This window comes from Pongo abelii, chromosome 2 (assembly GCF_028885655.2).
Source record: "Pongo abelii isolate AG06213 chromosome 2, NHGRI_mPonAbe1-v2.0_pri, whole genome shotgun sequence".
NCBI classification, from domain to species: domain Eukaryota; kingdom Metazoa; phylum Chordata; class Mammalia; order Primates; family Hominidae; genus Pongo; species Pongo abelii.
The window spans coordinates 52,424,392-52,445,615 of record NC_085928.1 but is presented as its reverse complement, the minus strand read 5'-3'; positions in this window follow the sequence as shown (position 1 = coordinate 52,445,615).

Sequence of the window (21,224 nt, the reverse complement as noted above, 5' to 3'; positions counted from 1 at the left end):
GACTGCAAGAGAAAGAGAGCCCAACATGCTCCTGCTCACTGGACCTCAGGAGAAGGAGAGCTGTGAAATGCTCCTGCTCACTGGACCGCAGGAGAAAGAGAGCTGAACATGCTCCTGCTCACTGGACCTCAGGAGAAGGAGAGCTGTGAAATGCTCCTGCTCACTGGACCGCAGGAGAAAGAGAGCCGAACATGCTCCTGCTCACTGGACCGCAGGAGAAAGAGAGCCGAACATGCTCCTGCTCACTGGACTGCACGAGAAAGAGAGCCCAACATGCTCCTGCTCACTGGACCTCAGGAGAAGGAGAGCTGTGAAATGCTCCTGCTCACTGGACTGCAGGAGAAAGAGAGCCGAACATGCTCCTGCTCACTGGACCTCAGGAGAAGGAGAGCTGTGAAATGTTCCTGCTCACTGGACTGCAGGAGAAAGAGAGCTGAACATGCTCCCACTCGCCAAGCTATGGGAGTGAAGAGCTGCAACATCTCTTGGGGGCTCAGACCTTGGGACTCTCCGAGCAAGAGCTATAACACCCCTTGGGGCCCCACAATGGCTGGCATCTCCGGGTTTTAGGGTGCCACTGCGTTCCCCTCAACTAGACGCTGCCGCCCAAGGTGGAAGCTGCTCGCCCCACGCAGGTCCAGCTGTGGGCTGAGCACGGAGCTGCTGAGGGTGCAGGACCCGGGCAGGGGACGTGAGCCAGGAGAGGCCTGCCTGGCTGAGCGGGCTGAGTGAACCCAGGGGGCCCCGAGTGAGGCCTGGGCAGAGGTGGGAGCAGCTGCAGAGCTTTCCGGCTGGCGAAGCGGCACCAAAGGAATCCTGTAACATTACCCGTACAAGGCTAGTATTATCTTGATACCAAAACCAGACAAAGACACATCAGTGAAACTATAGACCAATAATCCCTGATGAACATCGATGCAAAAATCCTCAACCAAATACTATTAAACCGAATTTAACAACACGTTAAAAAATTTTTTCATCATGACCAAGTGGGATTTATTCCTGGGATGCAAGGATGGCTCAACATACACAAATCAATCAATGTGATATGGGTATGTCATATAAACAGAATGAAGGACAAAAACCCAGAATCATTTCAATTGATGCTGAAAAGCATTATATAAAATTCAACATCTCTAAGCCCTAATTTCAAAGCCCTAAAAAATCTGGGTATAGAAGGAGCATACATCAACACAATAAAAACCACATGTGACAGACCCACAGCTAGTATTATACTGAATGAGAAATAAATTAAAACTTTTCTTCAAGATCTGGAAAAAGACAAGGATGTCCACTTTCAACACTGTTATTCAACATAGTATTGGAAATCCTAGCTAAAGCAATCAGAGAAGAGAAAGAAAGAAAGGGCATCCACATTGTAAAGGCAGAAGTCAAACTATATTTTTTTTCAGATGATAGGATCTTATATTGGGAAAAACCCAAAGATTTCACCAAAAACCTATCCAAGCTAATAAACAAATTCAGTAAAGTTGCAGGATACAAAATGAACTTCAAAAATCAGTAGGATTTCTATATGCCAACAGTGAGCAATCTGAAAAAAAATCAAAGAGCAATTCCATTTATAATAATGGCAAAGAAAATTAAATACCTATGGATTAACTTAATAAAATGAGTGAAAGAGCTCTACATGAAAATTATAAAACACTGATGAAAGAAATTGAAGGGGAAAACAATGCTGTAATTTATATGAAACCACAAAAGACCAAGAATAGCCAAAACTCTCCTAAGTAAAAAAACAAAACTGGAGTAATCATACTACCTAACTTCAAATTATACTACAAAGGTATAGTAACCAAAACAGCATGGAACTGGTATAAAAACAGACATATAGACAAATGAAACAGAATAGAGAACCCAGAAACAAGTCCACACACCTACAGTGAACTCATTTTCAACAAAGGTGCCAGGAACATACACTGGGGAAAGAACAGTCTCTTCAGTAAATGGTGCTGTAAACTTGGATGGAGCTGGAGGCCATTTTTCTAAGTGAAGTAGCATTACTGATAGCTAAGAAATGAAAAATCAATTACTGTATGTTCTCACTTATAAGGGGAAGCTAAGCTATGAGAACACAAGTCATAAGAATGATACAGGGGACTTGGAGACTTGGGGGAAGGTTGGGAGGAGGTGAGGGAAAAAAGACTACACATTGGATACAGTGTACACTGCTCAGTTGATGGGTGCACTAATCACCAAAAACTACCTGTATCCCAAATACTATAAAAATTTAAAAAATACAAGGTTCTGGAAAAACTGGATATCCATATGCAGAAGAAATAAGACCCTATGTTTCACCATATAGGGAAATAAAATCAAAATTAATTAAAGACTTAAATTTAAGATCTCAAACTATAAAACTTCTAAAAAAACACATTGGGAAAACTCTCCAGGATGTGGGTCTGGACAAAGATTTCTTGAATAATACCCCACAAGCACAGGAAAGCAAAGCAAAAATAGATGAACGGGATCATACAAAGTTAAAAATCTTCTGCACAGCAAAGGAAACAATCAACAAAGTGATTGTCCAAACCATCCTAGTTGAGAACCACTGGTCTGGATGTAAGGCGCTTAGGAGTGGGTGAGCAAAAAATGGGCCAAGAGTGTATAGCAAAACATGAGGCTAAAGAGATTGGCAAATACTCATCCTCCATACCTTATTTTAATTTTGTCTTTCCTTCCACGTTCAATCTGAAGGTCTTTGCCAAGACTCATTCCTCCACAATCCCTTCCTTCTCTCCCCACTGAAGGTATAGTAAGGCTGACAGAATGGGATGACACTTCAAGAAGACTGCCCAAGAAGGGTGAGAGAGGATGACACTAATGGCAGCTTTATATGCTGGGCACATAACATCTGTGTGGCAAAGTGACAGAACAGGAGGTTGAGGAAGTCCACAGAAATTGGATTATGAAATGGATTTAATAACATTACAAAGTTTAAATTTTGTCCAGAAGATTGTAAAACTTTATGGAGGATTTGTAAGCAGAGGGTTTTTTGTTTGTTTGTTTTGTTTTTCTCTCTAAAGAAAATCATGTTAACAATTCTATGAATCCATAAGCAATTTGACGGAGTAGAAATACCTGGGAGCAAGAAAACCAGTTAGGAAGATAGGTTTATAATCTTAGCAAGAAGTGTTGAAGGTCAGGTCTAAGCTATACAGTGTGGGTGGAAAGAAGAGAATAGATTTGAAAGATTTTTGAGTGGATAGCATCAATATTTGTTCCTCAAAAATGTTTTCTATGTGATGAGAGAGAAGGAGATGTCAAGATGACTTCAAATATTTGCTGGGTGATAGGTGATGTCTTTTACCAGTTCTAGCAAATAAGTTCAGTGAATGTCAAAAACACAAGGATTTTTTTCTAATGTAGGAGATAGAACTTAAAGTCACATAGACCATCCAATCATTTACTGAATGTGCAAAGTGTGAATCAGAGGGAATTTTTAGTGAGTCATGCCTTCTTTGAAGCAATAATGCACATCTTTGAAAGTATATTTCTATTTCAAATACTAGTACTAAATATTACTATTTTAGTACAACTCTGGAATAAACCTTTATAAACAAGTAACTATTTTAGCATAAAATATTATTTTTAACTTAGTAAGACAAGGTATTTGACACAGCACACTAATCAAAATATTGGGGAAAATGTCCAAGAAATATTTCTTTTGAATGTTAAATATCAATAAAGAGGTTCTATTAAAAATAAAATGGAAGCTTGTCATGGTGGTGTTTGCCTGTAGTCCCAGCTACTCAGGAGGCTGAGGCAAGAGGATTGCTCATGTCCAGGAGTTCAAGTCCACAGTGCATCACGATCACATCTGCGAACAGCCACGGCACTCCAGGCTGGGCAGCACAGCAAGATCCCATCTTTAAAATATTTTTAAAAATAAAATGGAGTATAAATTTGCAGCAAATTCTAAATTATCATTGGTTTATTTGTAATCATACTTAAATGATGAAATATTTATTCCATATTTAGCTTCATATGTAAAATCATGAAAAATATATTTATATTGAGCATATATAAGAACTCAAAATACACACCATAATGATTCTTACTGAAAATAAATATATATTCATTTTATAATATATAAAAGAGTTCAGTATAACAGAATGGGACCTCTCCTCAAAGTAGGAGATATTATTATGAAATCAGAAATTAAGCATTAATCCTCTGGTTTCTCCTTTGTCTGTCTCTATTTTTTTTCTTTTACAAACTAAAAAATATATATAAACAAGTAAAGAAAGAGAAACATTAAGACACAGAGATGGAGACAAAAAAAACCAACAGAATAAGTTAATATGACTGTAATAGTAAAAGGAACCACTGTTGCTTTCCCCAAGGTATTTCTGACTTTATTTTAGATAATGTGCCATTTGAGACACATCTCTCTGGTTCTCTAGAGACTTATAAAATAATAACTACATTTAGGTTGCCCTTCTTTTACCAAAGGGCTGAAGATGATATCAATCTAGTTCTATTCCACAGGGCTTAGAAGCTTTCAGTGGAATTTTTGATGTTTTACAGCAAATATCGTGGAGAAAATATACACCATAAAAATGCTCCTCCATTCATCTTTGGAGTGTTTTGTTCTGGTTTGATCATAGTGCTTGTGATGATATTACAGTGTGTTCACTGTTTGGATTCTAGTTTATGAAAACCAATCTACAATCTACACTGAGGCAGGGGATTGGTAGTTCCATAGATTTATGGCAAAATTAGGTGACACAGTGCAAAGAAGCAGTTCGTGCTAAGCCAGAGGAAAAATGATTACCCTTATTTTGTTTTTAATTAAGAAACACTTTTATTTCTCCAGTAGAATGGACTTCCTTCTTTTCCAGAAAATCTACAATTTACCACAAGGCACAAAATTTATAGAGCATGTATACAATACATCCTAGTGGTTAAATTATTGTGTTGGAAAGAATCTTAGAAGATATCTAAGCTGGCTTTCCTCCAAATAACGGGATCCTGTCTACCGCATCCTTGAAAGACAATGATGTTATTTACACAAAACCTCCATTCTGCTGCTGGACAGTCCTAATTAAGATAAGGTTCTCTGTAATGAAGCAAAGTAAATCTTCCAAAGTGTATTTTCTTCCAGGCTGCACCTACCAAATAAGTGGGGGAGAAAAATCTACCTATACATAAATATGATAGTCCTTAAATACTTGAGCATAGCTACCAGATATGCTAGTTATTCTTTAATTCCCCATGTTAAATATCCCTAATTTCCTCAGCTGTTTCTGTGATTTACAAATCTATTATCCCCAGCTCCCTCCTCTAAGCAATTTATTACTCCAGTCTTATCCTTTGTGTATGATACTCTAATCTGACTACTCAACTTTCCTATGGAAAAATTCTGCCTATTAGAACATCCAAATTATACTGTTAGACCATGTACAACTTTTATATAACTAGAAATTCTAGGGCTTTTCACATGAACAATTGTTAGTTTTTGACACTTACATGAACTTGTTTAAATGTTTTCTAGCTCAATTTCATTTTGATTTTGATGGGTGATTCCAATTACCTTTTTTTTTAATACAGTTGGAGAAGCTATAAAAACATGTAAACCTGGGTTTAAATTCTAACTTTGATTTGAGAGTGGTGCTCTAAGAATTTGACTTAATCTACATATTTGAATAAAGCAATTTTATACCTTGGTATATAACTATTTTAGAAAGATTATCTCCACTAATGGAAATGTTTAGCATAGCCATTTAACAAGTTATAAATGCACACAAACATTTTAATCAGTTTATATTTTCCAATATTTTTACAAGCTTGCAGTGTAATTTGTAGAATGTCTTGCTGTACTCCAAATGCACTAACATATACATGAAATTACACTGATTTGCCAGCCTTGGCAAGTTGACATTGCGTTTCAGTTTGACATAGTTCGCTTTTCCTTAACCTATGCTGGCACCTCTTGTTCAACCTTTGCTGTATAAATGTAAAAGCTATCTATTTGATTACTTATAATTTTTCTAGAGATAAAGTTGAGCTTCTTGGTCAAGGGCTTTCCAAAATGTAACTGTCTACCTTCTCAGCAAGCAGGTGAAATCTCTAACTGCACATTGCTGTACTAATTGCAAACTCTCTGTAGTAACATAAACACATAAAATCAACATTTCCATACTACATACTCCTGTGCAAAAGCATGAAAACTTCCTGGCATTTGAGTAGCATAACTACAATAACAATTAACTAGAGTAGGTTGGTCCAGATTTAATTATTAAATGTTTCTATTAAAATGTTCTATATAAATTAAATTAGAAAATGTAATTAAGCAAAATAAGTTAGGCCAATAGGGACACATCTACTAAATTTGCAAAATAATAACTTCATTGAGTATTGCTTTTTTTACTCTAGTTAAGAAATGAGGTAAAAAAGGTGATTTTCATATAAAATTAAATTTATGATGCCTTATTCTGAGAAGAACTGATATCCAAAGATATTCACACGTAAGGTCACCACTTGGCTGTCTTAAGGTTATGATTTATTAATTGAATATTAAAGTATAATGTTTAATAAAAAGAAAAGCTTTTTAGCTGACTTATGTTATTTCGAATGCACAATTATCCACATACTGCTTCTTAAGTCCAAAAACCATATATCTCTGGGATTATTTAAAATGTTCTTTATTTGTGCTATAGACACACAGCAATTTCTATCTGCCCTATCTTCTTCATGTTTAACATTCAGAGCAATGAACTATTTATTTAGTAATGTCATCATTAGGATATAGTAAGGTATTCAAGTAGATAAGATAACTCACAGAACTTAGTATCTACTCATATAATCAATGTATTATTAAGCCACGGCTTTTATACAATCAATTTTATTTTACTGCTGTCAGACTGTCATTGATGTCTAAGACCAGTTGAAGTTCTTTTTTCTTTCTGTAAACAACTGTTAATTATTACCTGCACTAAGACTTTTGGTGCAATTTGTAAGACATGCCACATATGCCTCTTTAATTTATATGTATATTTAATTTTGACAGGAAACTATCAAGCAAATTCATATTTAACAAAATAAAAACAAACTGATTGCTAAGTGTGCCAGTGACCACTTATATTAGAGTGTTACTGACAGGGACTCTTATTCCTCTCTAGACATGGAATTCTAGACAAGTAGAGAAGCACACATGTGATGAAGCTTATAGCATTCCAGTTGGAATAACTGAATTCATTCAAAAAGGCAGACCAAGACCATATATATGCAGCACCCATAGCAAAGGTATATAAACACACTTCTAGTGGTTTTATTTTGGAAAAAAAACTTCAAGCCATTTTTTTTTAAAAAACTGCATCTATTCATTCATCAGAGTAAAAAGATTGAGTTCAATGCAATTCTTATTTTGGAAATTTAATAGGACTTTATTGGTCTATTTGTTTTTGCTTAATTATATTTTCTAATTCTTTAAGAATTGAGCAAATATTCAAATCAAATTCAAATCAAAAAGAAGAAATGTCCATATTTCTACTCATATATACATATATAATATATATGATATATATATAAAATATATATATATTTTGAGATGGAGTCTCGCTCTGTCGCCCAGGCTGGAGTGCAGTGGTGCAATCTTGGCTCACTGCAAGCTCTGCCTCCTGGGTTCATGCCATTCTCCTGCCTCAGCCTTCTGAGTAGCTGGGACTACAGGCGCCTGCCACCGCGCCCAGCTAATTTTTTTGTATTTTTAGTAGAGACGGGGTTTCACCATGTTAGCCAGGATGATCTCGATCTCCTGACCTCATGATCTGCCTGCCTCGGCCTCCCAAAGTGCCGGGATTACAGGCGTGAGCCACCACGCCCAGCCTCTACTCATATTTTTAACAAAGAATGATTTTCAGATGATTTGTGAAGTATTTACTTTGGAAAGTTAAAGTACTTTGAGAGCATGTTAGAGAGGAAATAGAAGATTAGAAGTATGAGGAAAAATGTCTCTTTAATGTAATACCAGAGAAATGCTCTCATTTTGGAAAACAATAGAGATTTTGCAATGAGACTGATACAGTTTGGCTGTGCCCCCACCCAAATCTCATCTTGAATTGCAACTCCCACCTGTCGTGGGAGGAACCCAGTGGGAGTCCCCACCCAAATCTCATCTTGAATTGTAACTCCCACCTGTCATGGGAGGAACCCAGTGGGAGGTGACTGAATTATGGGGACGGGTCTTTCCTGTGCTGTTCTTATGAAAGTGAACGAGTCTCATGAGATCTGATGGTTTGATAAGGGGAACCCCTTTCACTTGATTCGCATTCTCTCTCTCGTCTGCTGCCATGTAAGATGGGTCTTTCACCTTCCACCATGATTGTGAGGCCTTCCACCATGATGTGAGTCCCACCATGTGGAACTGTGAGTTGAATTAAACCTCTTCTTTTGTAAATTACCAGGTCTTGGGTATGCCTTTGTCAGCAGCACGAAAATGAACTAATACACTAAATTGGTACCAGTAGAGTGGGGTCTTGCTGAAAAGATACCCAAAAATGTGGAAGTGACTTTGGAACTGGGTAACAGGCAGAGGTTGGAACAGTTTGGAGGGCTTAGAAGAAGACAGGAAAATGTAGGAAAGTTTGAAAATTCCTAGAGACTTGGAGGTCTCAGAAGAAGACAGAAAAATGTGGGAAAGCTTGGAACTTCCTAGAGACTTGCTGAATGGCTTTGACCAAAAGCCTGATAATGATATGAACAATAAGGTCCAGGCTGAGGTGGTCTCAGATGGAGATGAGGAACCTGGTGGAAACTGGAGCAAAGGCGACTCTTGTTATGTTTTAGCAAAGAGACTGGTGGCATTTTGCCCCTGCCCCTGTGGAACTTTGAACTTGAGAGAGATGAGTTAGGCTACCTGGTGGAAGAAATTTCTAAGCAGCAAAGCATTCAATAGATGACTTGGGTGCTGTTAAAGGCATTCAGATTTATAAGGGAAGCAGAACCTAAAAGTTCAGAAAATTTGAACCCGGACAATGTGATAGAAAAGAAAAACCCATTTTCTGAGGGGAAATTCATGCTGGCTGCAGAAATTTGCATAAGTAAGGAGGAGTGGAATGGAAATGTTAATCCCCAGGACTACGGGGGAAGATGTCTCCAGGGCATGGCAGAAGTCTTCACAGCAACCCCTCCAATCACAGGCCTGGAGGTCTAGGAGAAAATGGTTTCCTTGGCCAGGCCTAGGGTTCCCATGCTGTGTGCAATCTAGGGACTTGGTGCCCTGTGTTCCAGCCACTCCAGCCGTGACTAAAAGGGGCCAAGGTACAGCTTGGGCTGTTGATTCAGAGGGTGGAAGCCCCAAGCCTTGGAAGCTTCCATGTGGTGTTGAGCCTGCGGGTGCACAGAAGTCAAGAATTGAGACTTGGGAACCTCTGCCTAGATTTCAAAAATTGTATGGAAATGCCTGGATGCCCAGGCAAAAGTTGGCTGCAAGGGCGGAAACCTCATGGAGAACCTCTGCTAGGGTAGTGCTGAAGGGAAACATGGGGTTGGACCCCCACACAGGGTCCCTACTGGGGCACCATTTAGTGGACCTGTGAGAAGAGGGCCATCATCCTCCAGACCCCGGAATGGTAGATCCACTTAGAGCTTGCACCATGCGCCTGGAAAAGCTGCAGGCACTCAATACCAGCCTGTGAAAGCAGCCAGGACTGGGGCTATATCCTGCAAAGCCACAGGGGCAGAGCTGCCCAAGACCATGGGAACCCACCTTTTGCATCAGCATGACCTGGATGTGAGACATGGAGTCAAAGGAGGTCATTATGGAGCTTTAAGGTTTGACTGCCCTGCTGGATTTCGAACTTGCATGGGGCCTGTCTGTAGCTCCTTTGTTTTGGCCAATGTCTCCCATTTGCAATGGCTGTATTTATCCAATGCCCATAACCCCATTGTATCTAGGAAGTAACTAACTTGCTTTTGATTTTACAGGCTCATAGGTGGGAGGAACTTGCCTTGTTTCAGATGAGACTTTGGACTGTGGACTTTTGAGTTAATGCTGAAATGAGTTAAGGCTTTGGGGGACTGGTGGGAAGGGATGATTGGTTTTGAAATGTTTCAGATGAGACTTTGGACTGTGGACTTTTGAGTTAATGCTGAAATGAGTTAAGGCTTTGGGGGACTGGTGGGAAGGGATGATTGGTTTTGAAATGTGAGGCCATGAGATTTGGAAGGGGCCAGGGTCAGAATGATATGGTTTGGCTGTGTCCCCACCCAAATTTCATCTTGAATTGTAACTCCCACAATTCCCACATGTCGTCGGAGGAATCCAGTGGGAGGTGATTGAATGTTGGGGGTGGGCCTTTCCTGCGCTGTTCTCGTGATAGTGAATGAGCCCCACAAGATCTGATGGTATGATAAGGGGAAACCCACTTCACTTAGTTCTTATTCTCCCTCTTGCCTGCTGTGACGCAAGATGGGCCATTTACCTTTGGCCATGATTGTGAGGCCTTCCGAGCCACGTGGAACTATGAGTCAAATTAAACCTCATTTTTTCATAAATTACCCAGTCTCCTGCATGTCCTTATCAGCAGCATGAAAACGAACTAACAGAGAGACTTACAATATTTTGGTAAATCATTTTCAAATCATTAATGTAGAAGGTTTAAAAAAAATCTGTTATTCAAACACTGGGGAAAGCACTCCCTATTTAGTAAATGGTGCTGGGATAACTGGCTAGCCACATGCAGGAGATTGAAACTGGACCCCTTCCTTACACCGTATACAAAAATCAATTCAAAGTAGGTTAAAGACTTAAATGTAAAACCCAAAACCATAAATCCCCTGGAAGGCAACCTAGGCAATACCATTCTGAATATAGGAATGGGCAAATATTTCATGATGAAGATACCAAAAGCAATTGCAACAAAAGCAAAAATCAACAAATCGGATCTAATTAAATGAAAGTTCGTCTGCACAGCAAAGGAAACTATCAACAGAGTAAACAGAAAATCTACAGAATGGGAGAAACTATTTGAGAACTATGCACATGACAAAGGTCTAATATTTAGCATCTATAAGGAACTTAAATTTGCAAGAAAAAACAAAAAAATCCATTAAAAAGTGGGAAAGGACATTAACAGACTTCTTTTCAAAAGAAGACATACATGTGGCCAAAAGCATACGAAAAAAAGCTCAACATCACTGATCACTAGAGAAACACAAATCAAAACCACAATGAGATACCATCTCACACCAGTCAGAATGGTTATTACTGAAAAGTAAAAAAAATAACAGATGCTGGAGAGGTTGTGAAGCAAAAGGAATGCTTATACACTGTTGGTGGGAGTGTAAATTAATTCAACCATTGTGGAAGACAGTGTGGTGATTCCTCAAAAACCTAAAGATAGAAATAACATTTGAACCAGCAATACCATTATTGGGTATATACCCAAAGGAATATAAGTCATTCTATCATAAAGACACATATACGCATATGTTCATTGCAGCACTATTCACAATAACAAAGACATGGGATCAACATAAAAGAAACTGTGGTATATATACACTATGGAATACTATGCAGCCATAAAAAAGAACAATATTATGTCCTTTGCAGGGACATAAATGGAGCTAGAGGCCATTATCCTTAGCAAACTGATACAGAAACAGAAAACCAAATACTGCATGTTTTCACTTTTAAGTGGGAGCTAAAGGATGAGAACACATGAACACAAAGGGAAGAACAACAGACACTGGGGCCTACTTAACAGGGGAGAGTGGGAAGAGGGAGAAAATCAGAAACAAATATCCATTGGGTACTAGGCTTAGTACATGGGTGATGAAATAATCTGTACACCAATGCCCTGTGACATGAGTTTACCTCCATAACAAACCTGCACATGTAACCCTGAACCTAAAACAAACATTTTTTTTTAAATTTTTGTTTTAATTTATATACATCAAATGGGTAGGCCTTACATGTAGAAAGTAATTAAAGATGAGGCTACTTTTTGCTCTTTGAAGTGTTTAATGACATTCAATTATAGAATAATGGAATAGACATGTTTTTCTATATGCTGTGTTAGGAAAAAGGTTATTATATACTTTCTTAGTAGCTGTTGCTTCGTCACAAAGACGGAGTACTAACTGACAAAAACAGCTTTGAAGAATTGAAAATTAATCCCTGTATTCTTACATTGCCATATTATTTTAGATATGATAATTTATACTTTTTTTCACCCCTCAGCTTTTTCCCCATCTGGACATGTTTGAGTCCCTTCAATTTTATATGAACAGCCTATCAATACAAACAAAACTTCACCATTTACTTTAAAAAATATCCTCAAGTGATTGACATCCTTAATAGAAATTTTTACTGAGATAATTACAGATTCATAAGGACTTTTAAGAACTAATACAGAGAGTTGATGTGTACCGCTTTGCCCATTCCCTCAATGGTAACATTTTATAAAACTATAGTACAAAATCACAACCAGAATATTGACATTAATACAATTTATCCATCGAATTAGGATTTCCCATTTTACCTGCATTAATTCGTGTGTGCATGTGTGTGTATTTGGTCCTACACAATTTTATCACACGCATATTCACTACCACATTATATAGTTCCAGCTCCCCAAAAGTCTCTTGAATTCTCCTTTTATTAAAAACAAAACAAAACAAACAAACAAAAAAAACCACTTTCCTCTTCCCTTCCTTCCCATTCCTAAGAACTGGCAACCACTATTCTGTTCCCCATTTCTAAAAATTTGTCATTTAGAATGTCATATAAATGGAATTTTGCAGTATGTAACCTTTTGGGCTTGGCTTTTTTTTTTTCACTCAACGTAATTTCCTGAATATTCATTCAAGTTATTGCATCTATCAATAATCTGTTCCTTTTTATGGCTTAATAGTATTTCCTGGTAGGTATGTACAGCAGTTGTTCTATCATTCACCCACTGAAAAACATCAAAGCTGTTTCTAGTTTGGGGCTATTATGAAAAAAGCTGTAAATACTCATGTGGAAGTTGTAAAAATATCAGTTTTTATCTTTCCGAGATTAAAAAATGTGGTACATATATACCATAGAATACTATGAAGCCATAAAAAAGAACAAGCTCATATCCTTTGCAGGGACATGGATGGAGATGGAGGCCATAATCCTCAACAAACTAATGCAGGAAGTGAAAACCAAATACTATATGTTCTCACTTGTAAGTGGGAGCTAAATGATGAAAACACATGAACGCAAGAAGGGGAACCACCGACACTGGGGCCTACTTAAGCGGGGAGGGCGGGAGGACGGAGGGATCAGAAAATGTATCCTTTTTACATTCTCAACAGCAATATATGTGGATTCAGTTTCTCTGCATCCACGAGAACATTTAGTGTTATGTTTTTTATTTTAGCTGTTGTGATAGGTGTGTAGTGAACCTCATTGTTGTTTTAGGTTATATTTCTCTGACGACAAGATGTTGAATGTCTTTTCCTTTGCTTATTTTTCATTTATGTATCCTCTTCCATGAAATGTCTGCTCATGCCTTTTGCCCATTTTTTGTTTTTTAGTTTGTTTTACTATTGAGTTTTAAGAGATTTTTTTTGTATACCATCAATATTAGTCCTTTGTCAGATATGTGTTTGCAAATATTTTCTCTCAACCTTTGGCTTTTCTTTTCATCCTCTTCACATGGCTTTTACAGAGTAAAAGTTTAAATTTTGATGTGGTCCATTTATTAATTTTTTCTTTTATGAATTGTTCTTTTTGTTTCAATTTTAAAGAACTCTTTGCCTAATCCCAGATTATTACAATTTGTTTTTTCCTAAAAATGTAATAGTTTTACCGTTTTCATTTAAATTCTTACCCATTTGACATTTGACTCACTGTTTATCAAAGATAGAGGTTTATGTTGGATTCATTTTTTTTAAAATTTTACTGTGGATGTCCAATTACTTCAGCATCAATTGTCAAGCTAAGATGATCTGATGTAAGTTTTAGTATAAATATTTCTATCCCACTGATACGACAGTATAGATAACATCACTACCAAGTTGACAGAGGGCTTTAAACACTTTTGTTATATTTTTGTTTAGAGCAATTCTTTTTAAATGACATGTCTATCAAGCCACTAACAGAGATTTGCTGTTACACAATATTTGGCATTATAATGACAGCTGTTAAAATCAGTGTCTCCTATACCACCTTTAACGGGCCATCAGGGTAAATGGGTTAGCAGACTGTATCTCTTTTATGAAAGTAGACCACTTAATCCAGGAGGGCTAAGAGACATCAGAACTCTGCAATTAAAGGCAGAATGTGATGTTCTTACTACCTGCTGTTGATGGCCTACTAGCTTCAGTCAAGTGCCAATGGGAGTGAGGCAAAAATTTGTTTTGAAGGCCATCTGTGTTTTCTCAGCTTGTGATTGTCACCTACATTTAACAAATGAGGGAACTAGGGCTTAGAGAGTTCAAGATTCATCCCACACTTCTCTAGTTGGTAAATTGTCAGAGAGGGTTCTATCTGCTGCCGGTTTTCCATTCTTTTCACTGCTCAAAGCACATCCCCCTGGATTCTCAAGTGTCTTTCCGAATTTCTACATGTGCTGCTCTTCATAGTCTATATTATTTAACGTATTCTCTCTCCTATCACTTATGGTGATACTGGTGCCACTGGTTGTATTGACACAATAATACTGTAGGCATTGTCCCATTTCAATATATGTTTCCCTGAGGTTATTGATAATGGGACACCCCATAAAGAAATTAAAACTCAACAATTCTAAAAGAGAGCAATTCAAAATCAATGCAAGAAGTTTTTTGGTACTTATTCTCAGGTTTATAGTTGCCTTCTCTATATAAACACTACTTACAACAGGGCTTTATTGCTTTCTTTTTTTAAATCTTGAAATAATGTACTTTTATTCCCCAAACCCTTTCAAGAAATAAACATTCATTGCCAGATCTTATGTTTTGGCTCTGAAGGCAAGCTTTGTGTATGTTACACCACGAGCCAGAATGTTAATAATCACAGAACACAGTGCCTTTGTGGTCTGATGTACTAAATATTCAGAGATAAATAGTTACGTGGCTCAGGGGTGTTTGAAGACATGATCGGTACTGACTGGCTGAATTTCAAGTGGATTGTCCAAACTTGGAGGATATGGTTTACAAAACTATCTGTGTACTGTGTTTCTTTGGGTTCTTTTGTGCTAATAATGTCCCAGACCTACAAAATCATTCTACTTTGATTCCTATTTGGAATTGTTATGTTCATAAGAAGACAGAAAAACTTTTTTCAGGGAACCAGACATCAGTGGTCTTGGCCTTTCTGTGCAATACATGAATTTGATTTCACTTAATATGCATATCATTCATATATAATCTGTAATTTTCTACAGATCATGTTCATGCTTTATTCATTTGGGGGAACTTTTATTAACAAAATATAATGTTATGCTTTTTTTGCGTGTTGTCTTTGAATAGTCTGTTTTTTACCATTCTTAGTGTCACACAAGTATGAATGTAAATCTAGAAATGGAATCTATCATTTTATAAATCACAAAACTCAAGCATATGTTTGTGAAAATGTTATACTTACACAAAATAACATGTAATAAAATACATAACATATAATTCCCATTTTATATGCATGCATCACATTCTAAATGCTTTCCCAGTTTTTATTGTCCCCCAAAATGTGTTCTATGTATATGTATATTTATAGAAATATATTTATATATTTATTGATTTTCCCCACATAAGCTGTATTCTGTCTTAGTCTGTTTGGGTTGCTATGACAGAATACCACAGATATTATGACTTAAACAACAAAAATTCCTGAGTTCTAGAAGCTGGGTATTCCCAGATCAATGTATCCATAAACCCAGTATCTGATGTGGACACTCTTTCTGGTTGGCAAAAGGGCTGTTTTCTCCATGTATCCTCATCTTTCTCCAGTCTCATCTTATCAGGGCACTAATCCCATTTATGAGGGCTCCACCCCCGTGACTTAATTACCTCCCAAGGTTCCACCTCCGAATACCATAACAAAGGGGATTTGGGCTTCAATACATTAGTTTTAGGGGGAACAAATTTAGTCTGTAGCTTTATTATTGTCAGTATTCTGTATTATTTTTCCATTGAAAAACAGGTTGGTCACTTTTTAGCTGTAATGCCACACAAGTAACTCTGTTCTCTGGTTTTTCAGTTGCAAAAGCGAGTTCACAATATTGACCTCAAACTAAATTTGGGAAAATCATTTATTTATTTGGCAATTAAATAAAATGCATTTATCCACTCACTTATTTAGCTCCAACTCTATACCAAACACCATTCTTCCTTCATGGAGTTTACATTCTAACGGAGGCAGAGGAGTTGTTAGAAAAAAATCACCCAAATAGACAAAGTAACAAAAATAAAAGTAAGGAAATAGAAAGTGAACAGGCGAATGATGGATAATAGTATTTTGAATAAGGCTCTTTAGGAATTATATGAAATATGAGAGAAATTCCAATACAGTTTATAGAGACTTAAGAACAGGGCCAAGCACCTATTTGTCACTTCATTAGTATTAGTTTCTTCCCTTCTTCCTTTGTTCTTTATTTTTCCTTTCTGCTAACCCAAATGATGATAATAACTTAAATCTAAATGATGTCTTATAATTGTACCACCAATCCTAAAGTATCTGCTGTGATTTGTCTCAAATTCATATTTTTATGAGACTGAGAGCAAAGCATTAGGTTAGGTTAGGAATAGAGAGAAACCAGAATTTGATCTGATCCTGCTCTCAACTAGCTCTGCAACTTTAGAAAAATATCCTTTTATTATATTGGCTCATTCTTCCCAGAAACCAGAGCTAGATGTTTTTAAGTATACTTGTAATGGATGTTAGATATTCCTCCTACTCTAAACTTAAAGGATTCAATAAAATCAAACTATGATACTGCTTTCCTGTAAGATTTCTGATAAAATGTTTACAACATACTTTCTTTTATGATAATATGTTACTTTACAACAATATTTATATTATTCCAGCTCTTTCCACGCTTTTCTTTCTTATGTTTTTATTATGTTTTTAATGAAAGATGAAGAAGTTTCATCACTGAGATGTGTTTCTCTTATTTTATAAATTTAAAAAATTATAATAGCTGCCACTATATACCTGCTTCCAAATATAAAGTATCTAGTAAAACATCTTCAAAAATATAAAAAATAAACATGAAGCTGCTATAAATACAAGAACAATTAAAGAAGAGAGCAACTCAACTCTGCTTTTAAGTCCTCTAATTCATGTTTACTTCTCTAAACATTATCTACATTTTTGCTAGTGTTTCTGAAAAAATACCAGATGATAAAGTACATTCATTCATCAAAATATCTAAATAAGTGTTTCAATTCTGAAAAATCATGATGAAAACACTTAATTTCTGAAAATCATTAATAAGCTAGTGTGTTGATCATTAGCTCTTGCCATACTAATTTGCATGTTCTGCTCATTCATTTCAAAGTGATTAACAGTACATTCAGTTATCTGATCAGATTATTTAGTATGTAAGAATCATCTTCCAATTTCTTGCAGATGCCATCGAGATCCTGGCACCTTAAATGCAGCTATTTCAGAAGTGAACTCAGATCTGAACTGATGGTCTCATTTTTTAGGCATGCTTGGAATATTTCTACATCTTTCTCCAGGTCATTAGCCGATCTTGATGATCCATCAGTAATTAAACGCAACAACTCTAGAAAGAAAGCTGGGATTAGAGCATTCTTAATGTCACACACAGAAAATAAAGGATATGGTTCACTTTGGTGATGAGCTGCTGGAAAACAGACACAGTTCTATCTTCTAACAAGTTAGGAACTGTATTATTCATGTGTGTATTCAGCATGATGTACAGTGAATGGTACATGGGTAGTTTCACAATAAATATATGTCGAAATATGGTCAGCTGCTTTGTTAGTTTAGTTTACTACTTACAATTATTTGTGATTATGATGTATCTGTAAGCTAGGCTCTTTCAAACAGTGCCTGGTCTGTGTCTGTTACTGCATTTACAGTGCTAGGCATAATGACTACCATAAGGCACTATTGAATAAATATTTGTTGAGGGAATTAGTAACAATGTCAACATGTTTTTTTGTCTTGGCTGAGGAACATGAAGATAATACGATCTCAGTCCTAGAACCACAGGAATGAGTTCTGGTAACTACCTGCATGATTATGGAAGCGGATTCTTTCCCAGAGTATTCAGAATAAATCTCTGATGGTTTGAACACTCCGAGTAGAAACCTGGAGTAGAAAGTCCCATCAGTCTACACCAGCACTTCTGGCCTACATAGTTGTGAGATTATAATTCGCTGCTATTTTAAGCCACTAATTTGGTAGTAATTTGTTACCCAGTGACAAGAAACTAATACAGAAGGTTTGAATGGCTGGAGGAATACACGTTGGTATTTTGATAACATATTTGGTGTAATGTTGATCTTGTGTATAGCTCAAAGTTATTATCTGAGAATTACATTTGATCTCTAAAATCATGTGAAGACTGCCTTTAACAAATCTTCAGTATGAACAGCATAGCAAATATGTATGAATGAAATATTTTAATTTATCTTGACATTCTTTTTGAGCATCTGTCTAGGTTAGTTTGTTAGCAAGAGCAGGTCTTGGTTAGATCGAGGTTGCTCTCTTTAGAAATGTGCTCTCTTGAGCCTCCAGGGGAACTGGTTAAAAAGTATAAATTATCTGTACAGGGAAAACAACCCTAAACTGGTACATGTTAAATTACATTCAATGTTTGAAGGACACATTTTCTCTTCCATCTTGCAAAGCACGTTTTAATTTAATCTAGGAGAGGTAGCAATAGGAAAGTTATTTAAAGTACACAGGTACTTTCACAGTTTTAGCTCAGCTTTTTTTTTTTTTAACAGAAATTTTCTCATTTAGTTTGAAAATATTTCCTAAAAATGTGACATCTTCCTGTAAAAAGTATTTACACATTTCCTAAGCTCTTAACTTATTACTGCTATTCTCCATGTATAAGTGAAAAATAGCCCCAATATCACAGTGAACCAAGCTCTGTGTAGTAGGATTTGAATAGCGAAATCCTCACATTACATGGCCTGGCATTTTGATTAATGTCATGAATTCCAAAACACTTCCAATTTCCAGAGCACTTTCGCACAGAGAGCCCCAATGTGTATCACTAAAACAGTAAAAATAAAATTAAAATTAAAATCACATCTAAATATCTAGTTCATAAACATTTTTCTGCAATGTTTAGTCAGAGAAAATGTTCCCAATTATTTTGCCTGGTATATGCTGACAAAATGCATAATGATTTGCTTCTTATTTCTGAAATAAATAAATTAATAGCTTGGTTCTCAAAGAAAAGAAAGACAAAATACAAGGTTTACTATTGGCAGGAGTTTTTAACCTGAGTTTATAACACCTGAGGATTTTGAAGATAGAATTCAGGAGGTTTGTATTATTGGACAGGGAAAATATTTATCTTTATTTTCACTAACTTCTATAAAAATTGAAAACAAGCTACAGAAATATTAGAAGTATCTATGGCTTAGACATCACTGATCTTTTTTATTACAGTCGACACTTAAACAACACAGGTTTGAACTACATAGGCCCATGTATGCCTGGATTTTCATCTGCCTCTATTGAGACAGCAAGACCAATCTTTCCTTTTCTCCTCCTTCTCAGTCTACTCAAGGGAGGATGAAGTCCTTTATGAGGATCCACTTCCCCTTAATGAATAGTAAATATATTTTCTCTTTCTTATGATTTTCTAATAACTTCTTTTCTCTAGCTTACCTTATTGTAAGAATCCAATATATAACACGTACACCATACAAAATCTGTGCTAATTCACTGTTTATATTATCAGTAAGGCTTCCAGTCATCAGTAGGCTATTAGTAGTTAAGTTTTGGGGCAGTCAAAAGTTATACATGGATTTTTTAACTACACAGAACTGGGGAGTAGGCAACCCCAAACCTCATGTTACTTAAAGATTGACTATATATTAAAATTATTGCAGATATGTACCATATCGTTTATCATCATCATTTTGAAATTTTATTAGTTATTCAGCCTGCCACTGCAGTTGATAACAAAACGAAGGTGCATAATACCACATACTTAATCACATAGTAATAATTTAATAAGCTATATTTCAGTATAATTTGTGCCTGAAGATGATTTATTTTATGTATTTAAAAATATTGTTTTGAGAAAGTGTCAATGAGCTATACAAAACTTCTAAAGTAGTGAATGACCCACATAAATAAAAAGATATAAACACTCCTTATTCTATAGGCTTTTTTCCTTAGATTATGCTCTAAGAACTAATCTTGTATTTGTGATCTTTCTGAAAATGTCTTGAGCAGATTTTTACAAACAAAACCAAAAATTTATATCCTTTGGGTACATAGCATGCTACAAACTTCCACCTTCAAAAGTTGAAGTTCTTTTCTGAATCAACTCAAACATTTTACTCTGTCAGTTAGTTGATGTGTTGCTGTCGAAAATGTAGATTGATGGTTGGCAGCACTGATGTCATAAATCATGCATGCCAATTTCATGAACACAATTAAGCTGAGGCACTATGGGTAATTTAAATAATTATACGTATAAATAGTATTATTAGCCTTGTCAAAATCTGCACCTATACTAAATGTCAGTATTTAATATCAACAAAGAGTGTTAAGGATACAGGATTTTGCATCAGTATGGTTGGGAGACAGAGTTAAATTACTTGTTAAAATAATATTAGCATACATTTATCTGACAACTTTGTTTTTGACTTTTATCTAAAGTTTGAGTAAAAATATACTCTTTAGAATTTTGGTTATTTCTATGAAGCTTAGTGGCACAAACTGGCTAAAAATTGCCATATATATAATACGTGAGAGTCTATTACATATATTTTTATTTAGTTCTTTTAAATATCCATAGTATTTTCTATACATATGTGTATAATATTAGTTTAAGCCTACATATTTTTCATTATCTGGAACATACATTTGATTGTTACTCTCCTGAGATCCTGCTGTCTGCGTAAAGGTGGAGGATCAGAAATTCTTTAGTCAAATTAATTTTTTTTAAATATATCATAACTGCATTTTTAAAGAAACTTGTAGATGTGGGTTGTCATTGTGATTAGTAGTAAATCATATGATTCAATTTTTGGATTACAGCTCTGGGTGGTTAGGTTTTGTTGGTTGGCTTTTGGATCTAACATTGATT